This window comes from Rattus rattus, chromosome 1, assembly GCF_011064425.1.
Source record: "Rattus rattus isolate New Zealand chromosome 1, Rrattus_CSIRO_v1, whole genome shotgun sequence".
NCBI classification, from domain to species: Eukaryota; Metazoa; Chordata; class Mammalia; order Rodentia; family Muridae; genus Rattus; species Rattus rattus.
Window position 1 is genome coordinate 95,963,125 of NC_046154.1, and position 17,213 is coordinate 95,980,337.

The 17,213-nt window shown below is 45.5% G+C and overlaps 1 non-coding gene and 1 pseudogene across 1 annotated transcript; both read left to right on the forward strand.

Annotated features, from left to right (window-relative positions):
- Positions 1-10,357: 10,357 nt before the first annotated feature.
- LOC116898220 lies at positions 10,358-10,869 on the forward strand (annotated as a pseudogene).
- A 5,690-nt stretch (positions 10,870-16,559) lies between these two features.
- Positions 16,560-16,691, forward strand: LOC116890530. The gene has a single exon (XR_004386711.1). It is a non-coding gene; the product is annotated as a small nucleolar RNA SNORA17 (small nucleolar RNA).
- The last annotated feature ends 522 nt before the right edge of the window (positions 16,692-17,213 follow it).

The window sequence follows — 17,213 nt, forward strand, 5'->3', positions numbered from 1 at the left end:
GCTCCTATTGCCATCTTCATCCTTCCCTCCCTCCCTCCCTCCCTCCCTCCTTCCCTCCCTCCCTCCTTCCTTCAAGTTTCTCTTGTCAGGGGTATTCTATAACGGCAATGAGACAGAGAAGCCACACTACTCTAGCATTAAGACTCTGCTTCTCCTGAAGATGTAGTCGTGGTTTTCAGAACCATGATGTGGCTTTGCAAACATTCTCAAAAGATCTTGATATCATGTCTGATGCTTGGTCTTGTGATCAAGTAGAGACTGAGATAGGATTCATTTTATCACCTCACTGGTGTCTTAGACTAATTCTTCCATCTGGAACCAAGTGGAAAGGTGATATTCAGAAGTGTGTGTGTGTGTGTGTGTGTGTGTGTGTGTGTGTCTATATGTGTGTGTGTGTCTGTCTGTGTGTGTGTGTCTGTGTGTGTGTCTGTGTCTGTATGTCTGTCTGTGTGTGATTGTGTGTGTGTGTGTTTGTCTGTTTGTGCGTGTGTGTGTGTTTGTGTGTGTGTGTGTGTGTGTGTGTGTGTGTTTGGTAGAAGAAGATTTAATGGCACAAAGATAAATGATACTTTGGGGATAAAGACTAAGCCAAAGGAAGTGGCATGCAAACGTCCCTAAAATAGTTTCCCAACAAGACAAAAATAAACAACTAAATGTAAATGGGAAAATATCGAAAGGATAACTCCTTGTACTTTAGCTGAAGAGAACTGAACGCTAAGGGTCAGGAGATGTAGAAAAAGAAAGGTATCTAATGTCCATCGTGTCTGGATTTAAGAAAAGGAACGAACCATTGGGGAAGGTTGTCTTGTTTTTTTTTATTATATTTTGTGGTTTTTATATTTTTATACATTTGTCTTTCTATGTTGCCCAGGCTAGCCTGGAACTATAGCCCAGACTACAATCAAATTTGCAGAAATCCTCCTGCCTCAGCCTCTCAAGTGCTGGAATTGCAGGTGTGAGCCATCACACAGCGTAACTGTCTCTCAGCAAGTGTAGCCGTGGATGGAAAGTGACATCTCACGAGGGCCCGTGGATGGAAAGTAATATTCTGCGATGGGCCTGTGGATGGAAAGTAATATCTATGGGCGCCCGTGGGCGGAAGTGATATCTGCGATGAGGCGCTTGTGGATGGAAAGGACATCTGCGATGGGCGCCTTTACTCAAAGATGGCTGCAGGTTACATCAGCGCCTGTGGCACAAAGCAGCTTACGCCTGGATTATTTTCTGCATGCAATGACACCCATCACAAGAAAAAACACACTTAGTCTTACTCCCGTGACCTCACCCTCTAGCTAACTGATGTCTCTTAACTTTCTGTTACTGACAGAATCTGCTTGGGGACCACACTCAAACTCTCTTCATAAGTAAGCCAGGACACCCAGAGTATCTGCTTGCTTTCCATCCAAGCCCTCGGCAAGTCCTGTGAGGAGCAGGTCACAAATCCACTTGCAGAGAAGTTTTGGAAAAGCCCACATTCCTCTTGGAAACCCAGTCTTACCGCTAAGCTAGTACATCCCTAGGTCTCGGTTTTATGAGACAGTGTCTCTCCAAGTAACAAAGGTTGCAATCCTCCTGCCTCAGCCTCCCAAGCATTAAGATTATAGTCATGTACCAGCATACCATACCTAAGAACTTTGTTCTAATCTCAAGTATTATCCCAAGAGAAGAGTTTTATTTAACTCATTCCTATTTCCATGCCCAGAAGGTTCCTGAAATTGTCTTTGTGGATGTTAAAATCCTAATTCAAATATTCTGAGAATTTAGCCCTTGGGAGGCAGAGGCAGAAAGATTGTTAATTTGAGACCAGCCTGTACTACATCTTAATCTGTAGGCTAGCCTGAGCTATGTGATGAAGTCACCTCAAGCTCAGTTGGTATTGTTCTTGCCTAACATGCACAAAGCCCTGGTTCAGTCATTAACACCACACAAACTGTGTGAGGAACCCATTGTCTGGGAGGTAGGGGCAGAAGGGGCAGTAGTTCAATATCCATTGGCTACATAGGGAGGTTGAGGGCAGCCTGAATAGTGTAGTATATAAGGGCCAAGGCCCAGGAGATGAGGAAGAGAGAGAGAGAGGAGAGAGAGAGAGAGAGAGAGAGAGAGAGAGAGAGAGAGAGAGAGAGAGAGAGAGAGGCCTACCACCAGGCCTGGCATTCTTAGTGTATTCCTGGGCTCCCCAGTGCTTGCCATTGCTCTCATTTCTGCATCCTGCTCCCTTTTCCTCCCAGCACTGCAGACCTGAGGTTCCAGTGAGTAGAAGGTTGGGGGCCGGGGAGTGCTGATCCAGAGTGAGATACCCACCTCAGGGTAAAATTAAGATAAGAGTACAGGGGTTGGGGATTCAGCTCAGTGGTAGAGCGCTTGTTAGCAAGCGCAAGGCCCCGATTCGGGTCCCTCAGCTTGGGGGATAAAGTGCAAAGCCATAAACTGAATGAAACCAAGAGAGAGAGAGAGAGAGAGAGAGAGAGAGACCAAAGAGAGAGAGAGAGAGAGAGATATTGGGCCACAATGATCCCTCTTCAGACACTTTCATTGACACTTACATCAGGATTCAATTGACTCTTACCTGTGGTGGCAAATGTGAAGGCAGGGAGACTGTCTCTGGTTCTTGCAGAAGACTGTCCCTCACAGGGGATGTACTGGGGACTTTGAGTTGTCCTGGACCTGAAGGTAATTCCAGGAGATTTCGGATCTACCCCAGCCGAGGAAGCACACTTCTTTCTATTTTTCCTCAGCAGCTGACAGGACTTCTTCCTAAAACCAACATGGAGTACCCTCCCCAGACTGGCCCATAAGCTCTCAGTAAAGGCATCAAGCCCTGCCCCCTCCGCATTCAGCACTCCCTGCCCTCGAGGAGAGATTCCAACACTATCTCTCTACTTCATTCTCTCTATCCCTCTGCTCAGAGATGCCTCCATGCTAGCAATCACCCCTCCTGACTTTATTCAGCTTTTTCCCTTCTGTAGTCCTCTAGACACATACAGACAAATAGACGTAAAAACATCTAGACAGACAGACAGACATAAAAGTAAAAATAAATGAATAACTAATCCTTTTACCTCAGTGTTCCTCTGGCTGCGGCCTTCTCTGTCACTGTGGTTGCCTCAGCTCTCCCTCCCTCTCTTGCTTCCATCCAGTTCTGCTCAGCAAAACACTTCTACCAAAGTTACTGTGATTTTTCATTGGCCAAACCCAGTTGTTTTCCTTATAGCTGGAGGACCCTGAACACTTACTGCTCTCAGGATACCAGGCCTCAGCGGTCCCCAAGATGACAGGCCAGCTAATATCTCCCATGCACACACACCTGCTCATGGGAGCCACGTTATCTTCAGAGGTCCTGAGTCATGGTGACCTGAGAATTATTAGCAGATTTGATCTCACTTGTCCTACAGGGTTCCCCATACTCCTAATAGAGAACTCCCAGTGGGGTGCCATATTCCAAGGTTCTAGGAATGGTGTGGTCTCCAGGTTGACCTGGTTCTTCCTTCAGAAAAAGACTAAAACTCCTGAAGGCCCTAATCTCCCCAGTTTTTCAGTTTTGCATATGCCTGGCCTCATTCACAGGGTGCTGGTTTATAAAAGACAACATCATTTGCAAGAGGCTATACTATGTCTTAGTCTCTTGGGTTCCACCAACAAGGAGTCCGTTGGTTGACTTGAGAACACTCACCTAGAGTTCACAATCCTACCCAGTCAGTCTGCAGCTGTTCTCTCCACTCCTCCTGGAGCCTCTTCCTCCTCCAGTTTCTCCGAACTTCCCCATCTCCATCACAGTCAGGTAGAGCTTATGGCTTCCCTCTGGATTGCCTTCCATGGCTATAAACCAATCATAGCAGTGTATTGATCATTCTTGACATTCTATTAGGGTCATTTGGGGCTCACTGTCACATTTATTTTCATTTCAAAACAGTGTTTAAAGGCAATCTACAACTACTAGATACCTAAACAAACACCCAGACCCATTGTGTCAATAATCTGGTAAATGTTTTACTCGCTGGTCTCCAGCTGCCATGAGGAGACAGCAGACCATTTGCCAGATGCTCAGATGATGCCTCAAGAGCAATCTACAGGGAAAGTGTTCCAAGATAGAGTGACACACTTGCCATTTCGGAGTTGCTAAACTGGAGGAGCCACAGTGTCGTGATAAAAGCATAAACTAAATGACAAAGAGGACTGTAGTTCTGATCCGGGCCAAGTCCATTTGCCAGCCTTGCTTAGTCTCTGGACTTTGTTTCCTCGTACGTCATGACCATGCATAGGAGTCTAGCTGGTGCCTGAGGCTGGTGGAAGAATAGATGTGAACACCTTTTCTGTGCTTCAAACCTTGAAAGCTCTTTGCGAGTCCTGCTGCCATTGCGGACTTGGGCAATAGAATTCGGTGGGGCCGGCACCATTGATGCTGTATGGCTAGAAAGCAAATAAAGGGACTCGGGGAGTCCAACTAAGCAACCTACCTCCCACTGCGCTTTCATTGTTTTACATTATTCTTTGGAAGATACTGAGGATGGGAAATGGCTTCCAAAAGTCAAGAGTGAAAATTTAGTCTTAGAGCACTCAGTAGCAAGAATTTCTGGGGTGTCTGTATGCACATGTTTCAGGGTCCCATGCGTGTGTGTGTGTGTGTGTGTGTGTGTGTGTGTGTGTGTGTGTGTGTGATTTACTTTGCTTTGTTTTTCTTGAGACGAGCTCTCATTTAGCCTAGGCTGCCCTGTGTAGTCAGTACAACCTTGAACTTCTCTCCCACTGGGTAACCAGAGCAGTGCTGCCAGGCCTGCTTTATGCAATACTGGAAACAAAACCTAGGGGGCTTTGTTTGTGCTAGGTAGGCACTCGACCAGTCAGCTGCATTGCCCCCAAATTGATTGGTTTTTTTTTTACTCGGACAGAGGCACATTCTGTAGCGCAGGCTGACCTCAAACCTCAGGCAATCCTTCTGTCTTGGGATGATGGGTATATGCCAACACACCCAGGAACAGTGTATACTCGTTACACAAGAGCACATTGAAAACATTCTGTCTGCTGCTAATATCAGCCACAACCATATCTAGCACAAGAAAGAAGTTCAGAACCTGCTGACGACGCAGTCCACCCAGCCAGCAAACCCCACTCCACTTGCCTGTCCTGGCAGCTTCAGACTCCTTAAGTTGGAGTGGTTTTGGAATGATGACTGTTCCCTATCTGCCCTCCTTCTCTGACATCTGAGGACACGACAGGAGCCTTCTTCCTACCTGGCCATTGAGTGAGCATCAAGTGAGACCATAGGCTTGAAAGCTTTTGGTAAACAGTACCAAACAGCTGTTTGCAAAGCTGTCTGCATATGAACAATCCAAACTACTTGTGGTAAGTCTATAAGAAAAATGAGGGAGAACCAAGGATAGCCCATCTCTCTGCCTCACTAGGCAGAAGAAGAAAGATACCCAGAGTCCTGATGCCTTCTAAGAATAGAGGAAGACAGAGGCACTTAAGAGATAGAGTCAAGGGCACCAGAAGTTCAAGGTCACAGCAAGATCCAGGCCACATGAGATACTTTGTATAATAATAGTAATAATAATCACCATTATCACCATCACCATCACCACCATCATCATCATCACCATCATCATCATCACCACCATCATCATCACACCTACCTCATCAAAGCTATGTTAATTTTAATATACTTAAAACATCAATGTGTGGCTCGGTGCATGGCTAACAATGTTAGCTGTGCCTTCAGTAGGGAAGCCAGATGGAGAACGGAAATGAGGGAATGTATTGAAGTCAAAGTAAATCACTTCTACTTTGACAAGGCTCGTTCCCCCTGAAGGAACGATGTAAGAGGTATACATCCAGATAAGACCTGGAACGCCGAGAGAAAGATGAGTGTGCTGTTCAGGAGGAGGGATCAGAACAGTTGCTTCTCCTTCACCTCCACTCAGATGCTGTTGAAACGTTTTATTTTCTCACTTGGAGAAGAGGAGAAAAGTTCTGGTGGGTAAAATGGCGCATCAGGTACTTGCTATCCAAACTAACAAGACACATTTAATCCCCAACATCTACATGGTAGAGAGAACTGACTTCCACAAACTGTCCTCTGAATTGCACTCAAGTGTCATGGCAAATGCACACTCTTGTGCATGCACACTAATTAGTTAATTAATACTTTTTAAAGGCAGCTATAGTGGTACATCCTTCTAGTCCTAGCACTTGGGAGGATGAACCAGAGACTCTCCCTTGTGAATTTAAGGCTAGCCTGGGCTAGAGAGAGAGAGACCTTGTCTCCCACAAAGGAAAGAAAGAAGGATGGCTTTGAAGTCGAGGGTGATGAGAAGCAAACAAAATATGGCGGCTCACACCTGTAACTCTATATACTTCTAGCACCTTTGAGTCAGAGGCAAGCAGAATGGAATATGAATTTTAGAGAAATAGCTAGTTTGCCTCAGGACAGCATGGATAGTTCAGAGACAGCCTGGTTAGGCTTCTACGTACCGGCTAGCATGGTTGAACCCTAGGTGGACTGGTTACAGCACTGCTCCTTAGCAATGGGCTTGCTCCTAAAATGGCTGCCACTTGAGAGTTTTTCTTACGGGTGACGCTTTACCAGGTGACCCTAGAGCAGAAATATCAGCAGCTGTGAGGCACACACAACTGGGTTCTTCCTGGTTTCCCCGTCACTTTAATGACACACACTCCTCCTGACACTCACCTCAGTTTCATTTGCAACCTGGGGGACTCCACAGAAGCTGGCCTTTCACAGTGCAAATTCTGATCCATTGAAAGCCAGGTGTGGTGATTCGGTCCTGCTATTTCAGCACTTGGGAAGCTGAGGCTGGAAGATTTTCACAGGTTAGCTCAAATCCAGCTCGGTCTACAAGGTGAGTTCAAGGGTCAACCAGGTCTACAAAGAGAAGCTGTCTGGAATTATAATAATAATAATAATAATAATAATAATAATAATAATAATAATAAATTGCTGGTTCCAGCCAATGGTCTTGAAAGTGAAATAGTATAATGTAGAATATAGTTTCAGGGCATTTGGCCTTGTATTGTAAACTTACTTTGTGTGCTGGACAAGCCCCAAACTTGCTAACGACATCAAGTAGTCTGGGCTCCTAAGGCAGATAGGCCAATCAATAGGTCAGTAGTACTCCTTACCCCACTGCCTGTTTCCCATTGTTTGCCTGAGAACTAATCCCGGTTCCAAGTGAACTGCGATTTGGCTCAGCTCACTAACTGTGAACACAGTGACCTAGAAAAATGAGCAGCTCATTGCTTCATTTATTGTCCAGCATGACATCAGCCAGAAAGCATTGCAAAAATAATAATATTATGATCATTGAGGGAAGGTCTGTTACATGCCAGATTCTGTGCTTGGTGCCTTGGGCACTCTAGCATCCATTCTCACAACAAGGTGTATGTTACCGTTCTCTTTAAACAGGAAAAGGAGACCAGAACGGACTCAATGGGTCAGGGTGGCCCTGGAGTCAGTATTGATCCATCTTTTGGAATCCTTTGCATGACGTGCTTTTTCCACCAGGCAGACACTTTACAACAAAGTGGCCTTGAACTAGCAGTCCATCCCATCTGCTGGGAACCCAGTGGGAGCTGTGTAAGCCAGCCAGACTCTCTCCCTGACTCTGACCCACATGGGCAAAACCCAGTTGGTTTATATTTCTAAGGAAGCGATCAAACTACCCTTCTCAAAGCCAGTGGGGGAGGGGATGTTCCAGAAGGCCTGAATTAAGCTGAGAGGTCTAATTTGGGGACATTCTTAATACACAAAATTTCTTCCAGAACATTTGGTCCTTTGAGATTTCCCCCAAATTGCCAACGATTAGACAGAAAATTCCATCTCCCTCTCCCTGGTTGCCTCACAGTACCCGTCGTTTGCCCACCGCCCCCCCAATCCACATAGGTTTATTTCCTTAGACAGCTTGAGTACTCCCTCATTTGCATACGTGACTGACTTCACTGATTCCCTGGTGAAGCTACATGTGGATTATTACATTGTTAGGAACCTGTTCCTTGTCCCCAGGAATAGACAGGAAAGAGTTCTGTGCACCATCTCTCCTCCTCTTAGAAAATCCTCAGCTTTAAACTCACCATCCAGATTACAACATCTCAACTTCCCCCCAGTTCCAAGGAAATTAGTCAGGGCTTAAATTAAACTTTAACCTTGTTTCAAATTAAAAATGCAATTTAGCACATTAGTTTCATATGTCCCTGCTTCCTATCCTTAAAAAAAAAAAAAAAAAAAAAGCTTCAAACAGCTTCTGGACCTAGGAGCTTCAAATCCTGTTTAACATTCTTCCATTCTCTTATTTGCTTTTAAATATCTATCTATCTATCTATCTATCTATCTATCTATCTATCTGTCATTTTCTCTGTGTGCACCATGTGTGTGGAAGTCAAAGGACAACTTATGGGAAGTCTGCTGTCTCCTCCCAAGCGGGTACCAGGGATCGAACTCAGGTCTTTAAGCTTGGCAGTGAGTGCCTTTACCCATCTCGCCAGCCCTATCTATCCTTTTCTCTGATCTCAATCCTGAACCTCACCCCCAGAGCAGCACCCAGTTATTCTCACATTTGCCCTGCCTCCTCGAGTGCATGGCAAGTTAGACCCCTTCAACTAAAACGTTGCATTGAGTTTTGTTTTGTTTTCTGAGACAGTGTCTTTGGAGCCAGAATAGCCTGAGATTTGCTAAGTAGACAAGGCTGGCCTTGAGTTTGCAGAGACCCTCCTGCATTAACCTCTTTAATTCTAGCACTACGTGCTTGGATCATCTCACCTACCTTCAAATTTTAATTTTATTTTTTGTTTGATTGTTTGTTTGTTTAATTGTGCGTTTATTTATTTGTTTGAGACAGGGTCTCATGCAGCCCATTCTGGCCTCAAACTCATAGTGTAGCTGAGGATGACGTTCAACTTCTGATTCTCTTCCCCCGCTGAGTCCTTGGACCAGAAGTATATGCTACCAAGTGCAGCTTATGGGGTGCTGGGTATTGAACCCAGGACTTCATGCCTATGAGGCAGAGATGGTACCTACAGTACCAACTGTGTATTCCTTAACAGATTTTTTTTTCCAATTCTGGAACTAAGGCTCAGGGTTACCACATGCTAGACAAATGCTCTGCCACCAACCAACCCTCCAGCCTCCGTGACCCATTTACCAAAATATGGTACTCGGGTACACATCTGCACATGTATTTTCGAGTATCCATATCAAAGGCTAGTCCCGGTCTGGTCTCAAACTCAGACTGACTTCCTCCTCAGTGTCCTACTGCCTGGTTTGCACCCCTGAAAAAAACTACACCTAGCTGTTTTCCCAGTTGTTTTTTTTTTCTATAATTTTTAATTATGTGTATGTTTTTAGTTATGTGTATATGGGGGTGGGGGATGTGCACGTGAGTGCAGTGTCTGTGTGAGCCAAACGCTGGTCCTCTGCAGGAGGAATCTGTGCTCAGAATCACTGAGCTTTCGTTCTAGCTCCCAACCAGGCAGAGTTGGGGCCGTCTGTAGGTAGTGACAAACTGATCCTAACTTTTCTATGAAAACGTGCAGGACCAAAAGAACCAAGCTGGAGTTCCCATAACAACCCACATCCCAGAGAGGCAGAACAGTACAACAGTGTGGATTCAACACGACAGACTGCAGACTGGAAGGGAGCCCACAGATTCACAAGCACACCCCACTGATTTAAGATATGCGTGACGCTTCTGCCCAGAATGAACAGTGGCTGCTTCCACTAAGTGAGGCCAGATCAACTGGATAAACGCGCTTTAAAAACAATTAAGAAAAACACATTAAAATTAACTCCAGGTGAATTGAAGCAAAACAAGATGTTTTTACAATATACATAAACATATATACATGTACACATGAGGTATTGTGTGCACATCCATGGTACACACATAGTAGAATAAGTTGTAGCATGGGCAAAGTTTCTCAATGAGGACAAGAATGACCAGTCACTAAGTGCATCGAACTGCATAACCAAAAAAATGATGGGCCAGGCAGATGGCTCTGCGGATAAAGGCATTTGCCATCAAGCCTGATGACCTGAGTTCTACCCCTAGAAGTCTCACGATGTAAACAGAGAAATGACTCTGAAAGATGTCCCTCTTGCATGCTATGGCACTTGAACACACATACATTAAATGAATGTAGTTTAAAAGTAAAAACTGCTTATCATCAGCCTGGAGGCGCAAGCCTACAATCTCTGTATTTGGGAAGTAGAGGCAGGAAAACTAGGAGTGCGAGGTCAGCCATGGCTGTATGAGACCCTGTCTCAAAACAAAACGTAACAAAACAGGACTCCTCATTAAAAACTCCATTGTGTATTTAGAAGCACAGGAGTCAAGGAGGTCTACACGCCGCCATGTCTCTCGCGATCCCCGAGAAGTCCCAGTACATCTTGCAGGTACTCAACACCAACATCGATGAGCAGCAGGAAACAGCCTTCGCCATCACTGCCACTAAGGGGGCGGGGCAGAGATATGCCCATGTGGTGTTGAGGAAAGCAGGCATGGACCTCACCAAGAGGGCTGGGGAGCTCACAGAGGATGAGGTAGAGCGTGTGATCACCATCATGCAGAACCCACGACAGTATGAGATCCACAGAAGGATGCGAGGGATGGGAGGTGCAGCCAGGTTCCGGCCAACGGTCTAGACAGCAAGCTGCGTGAGGACCTGGAGCGGCTGAAGAAAATCCGAGCCCATAGGGGGCTGTGCCACTTTTGGGGCCTTCATGTCCACTGTCAGCACACCATGACTCCTGGCTGCAGGGGCTATACTGTGGGTGTGTCCAAAAAGAAACGAGTCTCTGGGCCTTTGTTGTTGATAAATAGTTTATATACCTATGGAAAAGAAGCAACACAGGAAACAGAGTAAGAAAATACATTTTGAAAAGTCTATCTGGCAAAGAATCAGCAAATAATATAAGATATAATATAACATAACGTAATATAATACAATATAATATAATATAATGAGAAAAGACCACCTGCAGGTGCAGTCAAATGCAGTCATCTCTATGAAGATAGCAGGGTGGTGGGAAAACAATGGAAGGAAAGAGTCTGTCTCTTTCTCTCTCTCTCTCTTTCTCACACACACACACACACACACACACACACACACACACACACACACACACACTTGGCCCACCATATCAGCAGATTGCTCATACATGAATCAAAAACAGGCCAACAATTTGTTCCCTAAACAATAGCTCACGTAGCTCTGGGTGGCCTTAAACTCCTGATCCAGCATTTAAAAGGTGTGTGTGTGTGTGTGTGTGTGAGAGAGAGAGAGAGAGAGAGAGAGAGAGAGAGAGAGAGAGAGAGAGAGAAAGAGAGAGAGAGAGCAAATCTGAAACAGGATGTGTGTGGTGGTTGAGGTGTCTGTCACCTTCACGTGGTTAACAGAGATGGAACTCAAGCCGCCAGACAAGCCATCTCGTAAGCCGTTTTTAAGGATGTCTCTGAGCTAATTAAATACAGATGGTTTCTCATGGCTACTTCCTAAGCTGTCCAGTGTGATAACTACTATCTGACATTTACAATGCAGAGTCTCACAGGTAAACTGAGGGGAGGGTGGAGACAGAAAGCACAAAGGGAGGTATACTAGAAAAGTGCAAATTATGCAAGGAGTGGAGCGTCCACGCGTTTCTGACACTACAGGGCCTCGAGCCCAATCCTCTACAGATCGTTAGGCACAAGTGTATACTCCAAAGGCTGATGCACATGTGGAAGGGGCACAAGAAAAATTCAAATTAAGCCCACCCTCAGACCTGTGCACTGGAGGGCTGAAATAGAAAAGTCTGGAAACCTCAGTCCTGATGAGATTACAGAGTGAGTCAAGCCCTCCTTTCTGCTGGGAGAGTGATTGTCCCCCACTGGAATTGCTGTTGTTGATGATGATGTTTGGTAAGCTTTGGGTTTTGTTTTGTTTTGTTGTTTTGAGACTCTCTCTCTCTCTCTCTCTCTCTCCACAGCCCTAACTGCCCTAAAACTCTCTTCACAGACTAGCCTAGTCTGGAACTCACAGACATCTTCTTGCCTCTACCCCAAAGCTGCAACTAAAAGCAGGTCTTTTGTGTTTTGTTTTGTTTTGTTTTGTTTTGTTTTGTTTTGTTTTTGAGACAGGGTCTGGTGTAATCCAGGTCAGCATTCACCATGAAGTCACGAATGACCTTGATCTTCTCACTGTCCTGCCTCCACCTCCCAAGAAAGTGTTGGGATTCCAGGCATACACAATAAACCCTATCTACGTGGTGCTGGGACGTGAACCCTGGACCTCGAGCGTGCTACAGGCGAACTGTATTCACAGCCTGTGCTGTTCCTTTTAATGATGCGATTACTGAAGTCCAGAATGTAATCTGCTCACACCCTTGTCTGTGCCAGGTCGGAGGAGGTGTGAGGTGGTGGCCAGGAAGCTTCCATGGCTGTCACCACCCCGCTTGTGTGCTTGGAGCTGAAGACGGTATCTGCGTTCTCCGTCCACATCAGAAAAGTCTCTTTATTTCTTTGTCTTCTGTCTGTTCCTTTACCCAGACATGAAACCCTCCCATTTCTCTGCTTGGCATTTTGCTAAAGTCTGAATACACCCCTGGGAATGAGGCTTAGTCCTGCCCAGGCTGGAGAAACAAACAGACGCACGCAGCAAACAACATGTGTTTCCAATCGCATCCGAAGACCCAGCGCTTTCTGCCTATTCTGAAATGTGTCCCCAGAGTGCACTCCTAGCAGTCAAGGTTAAGGTCATTTTAATTTCTCTATAGGTTCAAATTGCAAAATTGCCCTCTGAAAGGATTGGACCAGGATACACTAGAGGCATATATTTGCCTCTTTTGCTCCTCTTCCTCCTCCTCTTCTTTTGTCACCGTTTCTGGTGAACTAGACTATATGCCTTTCCAGATCTCTTCACAACTGTTAAAACTACACTAAACAGGATCTCACTATGTAGCCCTGGTTGGCCTTGAAGTAGCAATGGTCCCCTTGCCGCTTTCTCTCAAGTGCCAGGATTACAAGACTGTACCACCATTCCCAGCTGTTTGGAGGCGGGAGGGGGTTGTTTGTTTGTTTTTCTCTTTTGATTTGGTTTTGGCTTCATTTGTTTTGTTTTGTTTTGTTTTGTTTTGTTTTAACATCCCCAGGTAAGAGTCTTGCTCTGTAGCTCATCTCTGGCCTGGACCTCACTGTACAACCCATGCTAGCCTCATGCTCATAGAGGACCTGTCTCTGCCTCAGTGCTGGGACTACATATGTGAGCTTTTCTTCTACCTCTCTCTGCCCCTATTGCTGTGATAAACACACGTTAGACAAAAACATCTTGAGGGAAGATATGCTTTATTTCAGTTTACAACTCCAGGTCATCACTGAGGGACACATCTGACATTCTACACAGCATGACCTCTGACTAAAGAAAAAACTCACTCCACAGGCAAGACTTACAGCAGAAACCATAGAGGCTTTTGCTGGCCTTCTCACCTGCTTACACTCAGCTGGCATTGCCTAGGGATGGTGCTGCCCACAGTGCCCTGAATCTTCATATAGCAACTGACAATAGACAGACCCCAGAGACATGCCTACAGGCTCATCTTGTGGTAATCCTCAGAGCTCTCCTCTCAAATGACTAGGCTGCCAACAGACAGAGCCGATCAGGACGGTCACCATGTCTGGCATAAAGACGATTCCTTACAAATGCTATTGGCATATCTTTCTTCCTTCTTCCTTCTTCTCTTCCTTTCTTCTTTGTTTCCATCTTCCCTTCCATTCTTCCTCCCTTTCTTTTCTACCTTCCTCCTTCCTTCTTTCCTTCCTTTCTTCTTTCCTTTCTTCCTCCCACCTTCCTCCCTCCCTTCCTTGTCTTCCTTTCTTCCTTGTCTTCCTTCCTCCTTCCATCCTATAATTGGCAGTTCACATATTCTTACACTCTGATATTAATTTTTTGACATTTTGAAACAAAGAAGCTTTCATCCATTATACTGCAAGTATTTCCCCATGGTTTGATTCTTCCCTTTGGTTTGTGGTAGTTCTTTTTTCCCTTTGATATATCAACTTTAAATGTTTCATAGTAAACATTAAAGCATCTTTATTTTCGCAAAATATTCAAGAAAGACCTTTCCATCTCCAGACTATAAAGTTTATTTCTGGCACATGCTGTTTTCCTGAATGGAATATAGGCCATCTTGAAATACACAGCAAGACAGTGTCAAAAATACAAAGGAGAAAAGAAAAGGAAGGGAGATTTATAAGAAACAAGAAAGGAGAGGAAGGGAAGAGACCGAGTAGGAAAGCCAAAGAGAAAGGTGTGATGCTTGAATAGATTTGGTCCTCCATAGACTCATGTGTTTTAGTGCTTGGCCCATAGAGAGTGACACTATTGGGAAGTGTAACCTTGTTGGAGGAAGTGTGTCACTGTGGAGGTAGGCTTTGATGTCTCCTATGCTCAAGTTACACCCAGTGAGCTACACAGCCTCCCTCCTGTTTTGTCTGCAGATTGAGATGTAGAACTCCTTGTAGCTTCCCCCACACCCTGTCTACCTGCACACTGCTATCCTTCCCACCACAATGATAAAGGAATAAACCTCTCAAACTGTACGCCAACCCCAGTTAAATGTTTTCTTTTATAAAATCGTCCTGGTCATTGTCTCTTCTCAGCAATAGAAATGCTAACTAAGACAGAAGCGTAGTCATGTTATATAAAGAATCAAATACTTAAACACATGAGAAAGCTTAGAGCAAGGAAAAGTCCTATGCAGCTGTTAGTTCCAGGAGAGACAGCACTGTGTAATGAATGCTGGCAACATCTGCTCTAGCAGTTCTCCACCTTTCTGATACTGGACCCTTTAATATGAATTGTACTTATGGTGTGGTGACCCCAATCATAAATTTATTTCGTTAGTTCCTATCAGTAATTTAGGTACTGTTATGAATCATAATGTAAATATCTGATATCAGAATATCTGATATGTGACTCCTGTGAAAGGGGCATTTGACCACCAAAGGAGTTGAGTCCCACAGGGTGAGAACCACTGTTTTCCTTCTGCACTTGGGTGGTGTGGGGAGAGTGCTACCAGAGACTCTCCCTAGCAATCAGCATAGGGGACTACCCTTCTAGTACCCAGAAGAGAGATGTAGGCTACAGGGTGGGAGTTTCAGGTATTGCAAAATGTGAATGATGGAATTACAACCAGAAAAAGAAGAGGAGAGATCCCAGGCATCCCAGTCCTTCCCTCTGCTTCCCTGCAGTCAACTCCCCATCACCAGCCTGGCCTTCACCCTCTCAGAAGAGTACCCTCGGGTTACTGACTTTAAATTTTGACTTCAATTCTTCCCTTCCCTTCTTTCGCTTTTCCCTCCGTCTCTGGCATGAATGAGCTCAGGTTCTGAGCTAACATGTAGACTTAAGCTTCTGATCCTCCTGTCTCCACCTCCTGAGTTCCGGGGTTACGGGTAGGCACCATGTCATCCGGCATAGGCTGTGCTTAGGTTCAAACCCAAGGCTTCAGGAACGCTGGCAAGTGCTCCACCCCCAGTCCCATGTGTTCTTCTTTACTTATGCGGCCTCTCAGCTCTCATCCCCAGACCCCTTACCACACTACAGGCTGACATCAATCTACCACACAGCACATCTCACCCCAAACAGAACCAGACTTTTCCGTGTATATCCCAGAACATATCACTCTCTATCACTGGACTGGGAACTAAGGATTCATCTTCTCCCGAAGGCGGGCATATTCTTGCTAGTATATATCTATCTCTAGCTAGAAGACCTGCCCTGCACATGTCCCGGGTTCAAATACTGCCTTTCTTATGCCTTCTCAGGCTCCATATTCTCATACGTCATATCTCACCAAATGCTGAAAGCCAAAAGGCTTTTACTTTATGTGATGTTTTGAATGAGAATGGTACCCATAGGTCATACGTTTGAACACTTGGTCCCCATTCAATGGAAGTGTATGGGAAGGTGAAGTGGAAAGTTCTGGTTTCTTGGGAGGCTCAGCTGTGTCGTGTGATGTTTTCCTGGAAGCTGTCTTAGGAGAGGATGTTTTGCTGAAGCAGACACATGAGAGGACGGGTGACGTTTGGAAAGAGCATAAGTAGAAGCCAAGAGCCAATGAGTGAGGCTCTTGCATTGGTTTGCCTTGCAGCACTTTGCTGGTCTTCTCTGATCTTCGCATGTTGTGACTTCTTAGAGAGAAAAGAGCCAAAGAACTCCAGCTGCTTCTTACCACTTCCTCCGACTCCTGCCAAATGTGGTGAAGCCTCACGGTCACTTCTGGACCAAGCCACTGCTACTGATTCATGCTTGGTGTTTTGGCTGAGACTGCTAATATCCTCACAACAAAGATTGGAATCGCCCCAAAGAACTACTTCTAAACAGGTCCACATCCCCCTTGTCCTATTAACTATTTTCTCCCCTACCTTTGGTCAGTGTGCTGGAAGGGAGGTTGAAGCGTTTAAGAACTCTTATTAAAGTAGGTTTTGAAAACTCTAAGCCTACAAGAAGGATTAGGAGATGTGGACCTGTTGAAGGAGATGTGTCACTGAGGACAGGCTTTAAGATTACAAAAGACCCCTGACCCTAGAGGCATTCCAGGTGTGACCGCTGTGTCACATATGCATTAGTAGGCTGCAGAGAGGAGAGAGGCTACGTCTATGCTCAGTGTTCTGACTTATGAACATCTGAATGATTAGCAGAATCATTCCCTAAAAAAGTCTAGCCTGAAACAACCAACAGTCTAATGCCAGGGGACACACAAAGGAAGCTAGCCTGAGATGACCAGCAGTATGGGTGCAAGCAGGCCCCAGTGGTTCCCAGAACTGGGAGCAAGCCAGACACTAGAACCCCATCTGGGACTGAGCTTGAGGCAGATGGCCCTCACATGGGGCCACATGGATAGGCAGGGTAAGGAGCAAGCCCTAGATGACCACCGGACCAGTGCCATAGGGCCTGGACAGGGAAGTGACCTGAGACAACCTCCAGTAAGATGCTATGCAGACCTGGAGGTATAGACCATGCCTGAGATAACCCCTGCCCAGTGCCATAATGCATGAGTGAGTGGGACATAGCACTCCTAAAATGAACACAGACACTCAGAGGCTGCAGGAGTCTCTACAAGGAGCAAGTAAGTGGTAGAGAAATGGAAGAGAAAAACAGAAGGGTGTGGGCACAATGAAGACAGGTAGAACTGGAGACTTGAGGGTGGTAAGGAACAGCCCGATGTGAGC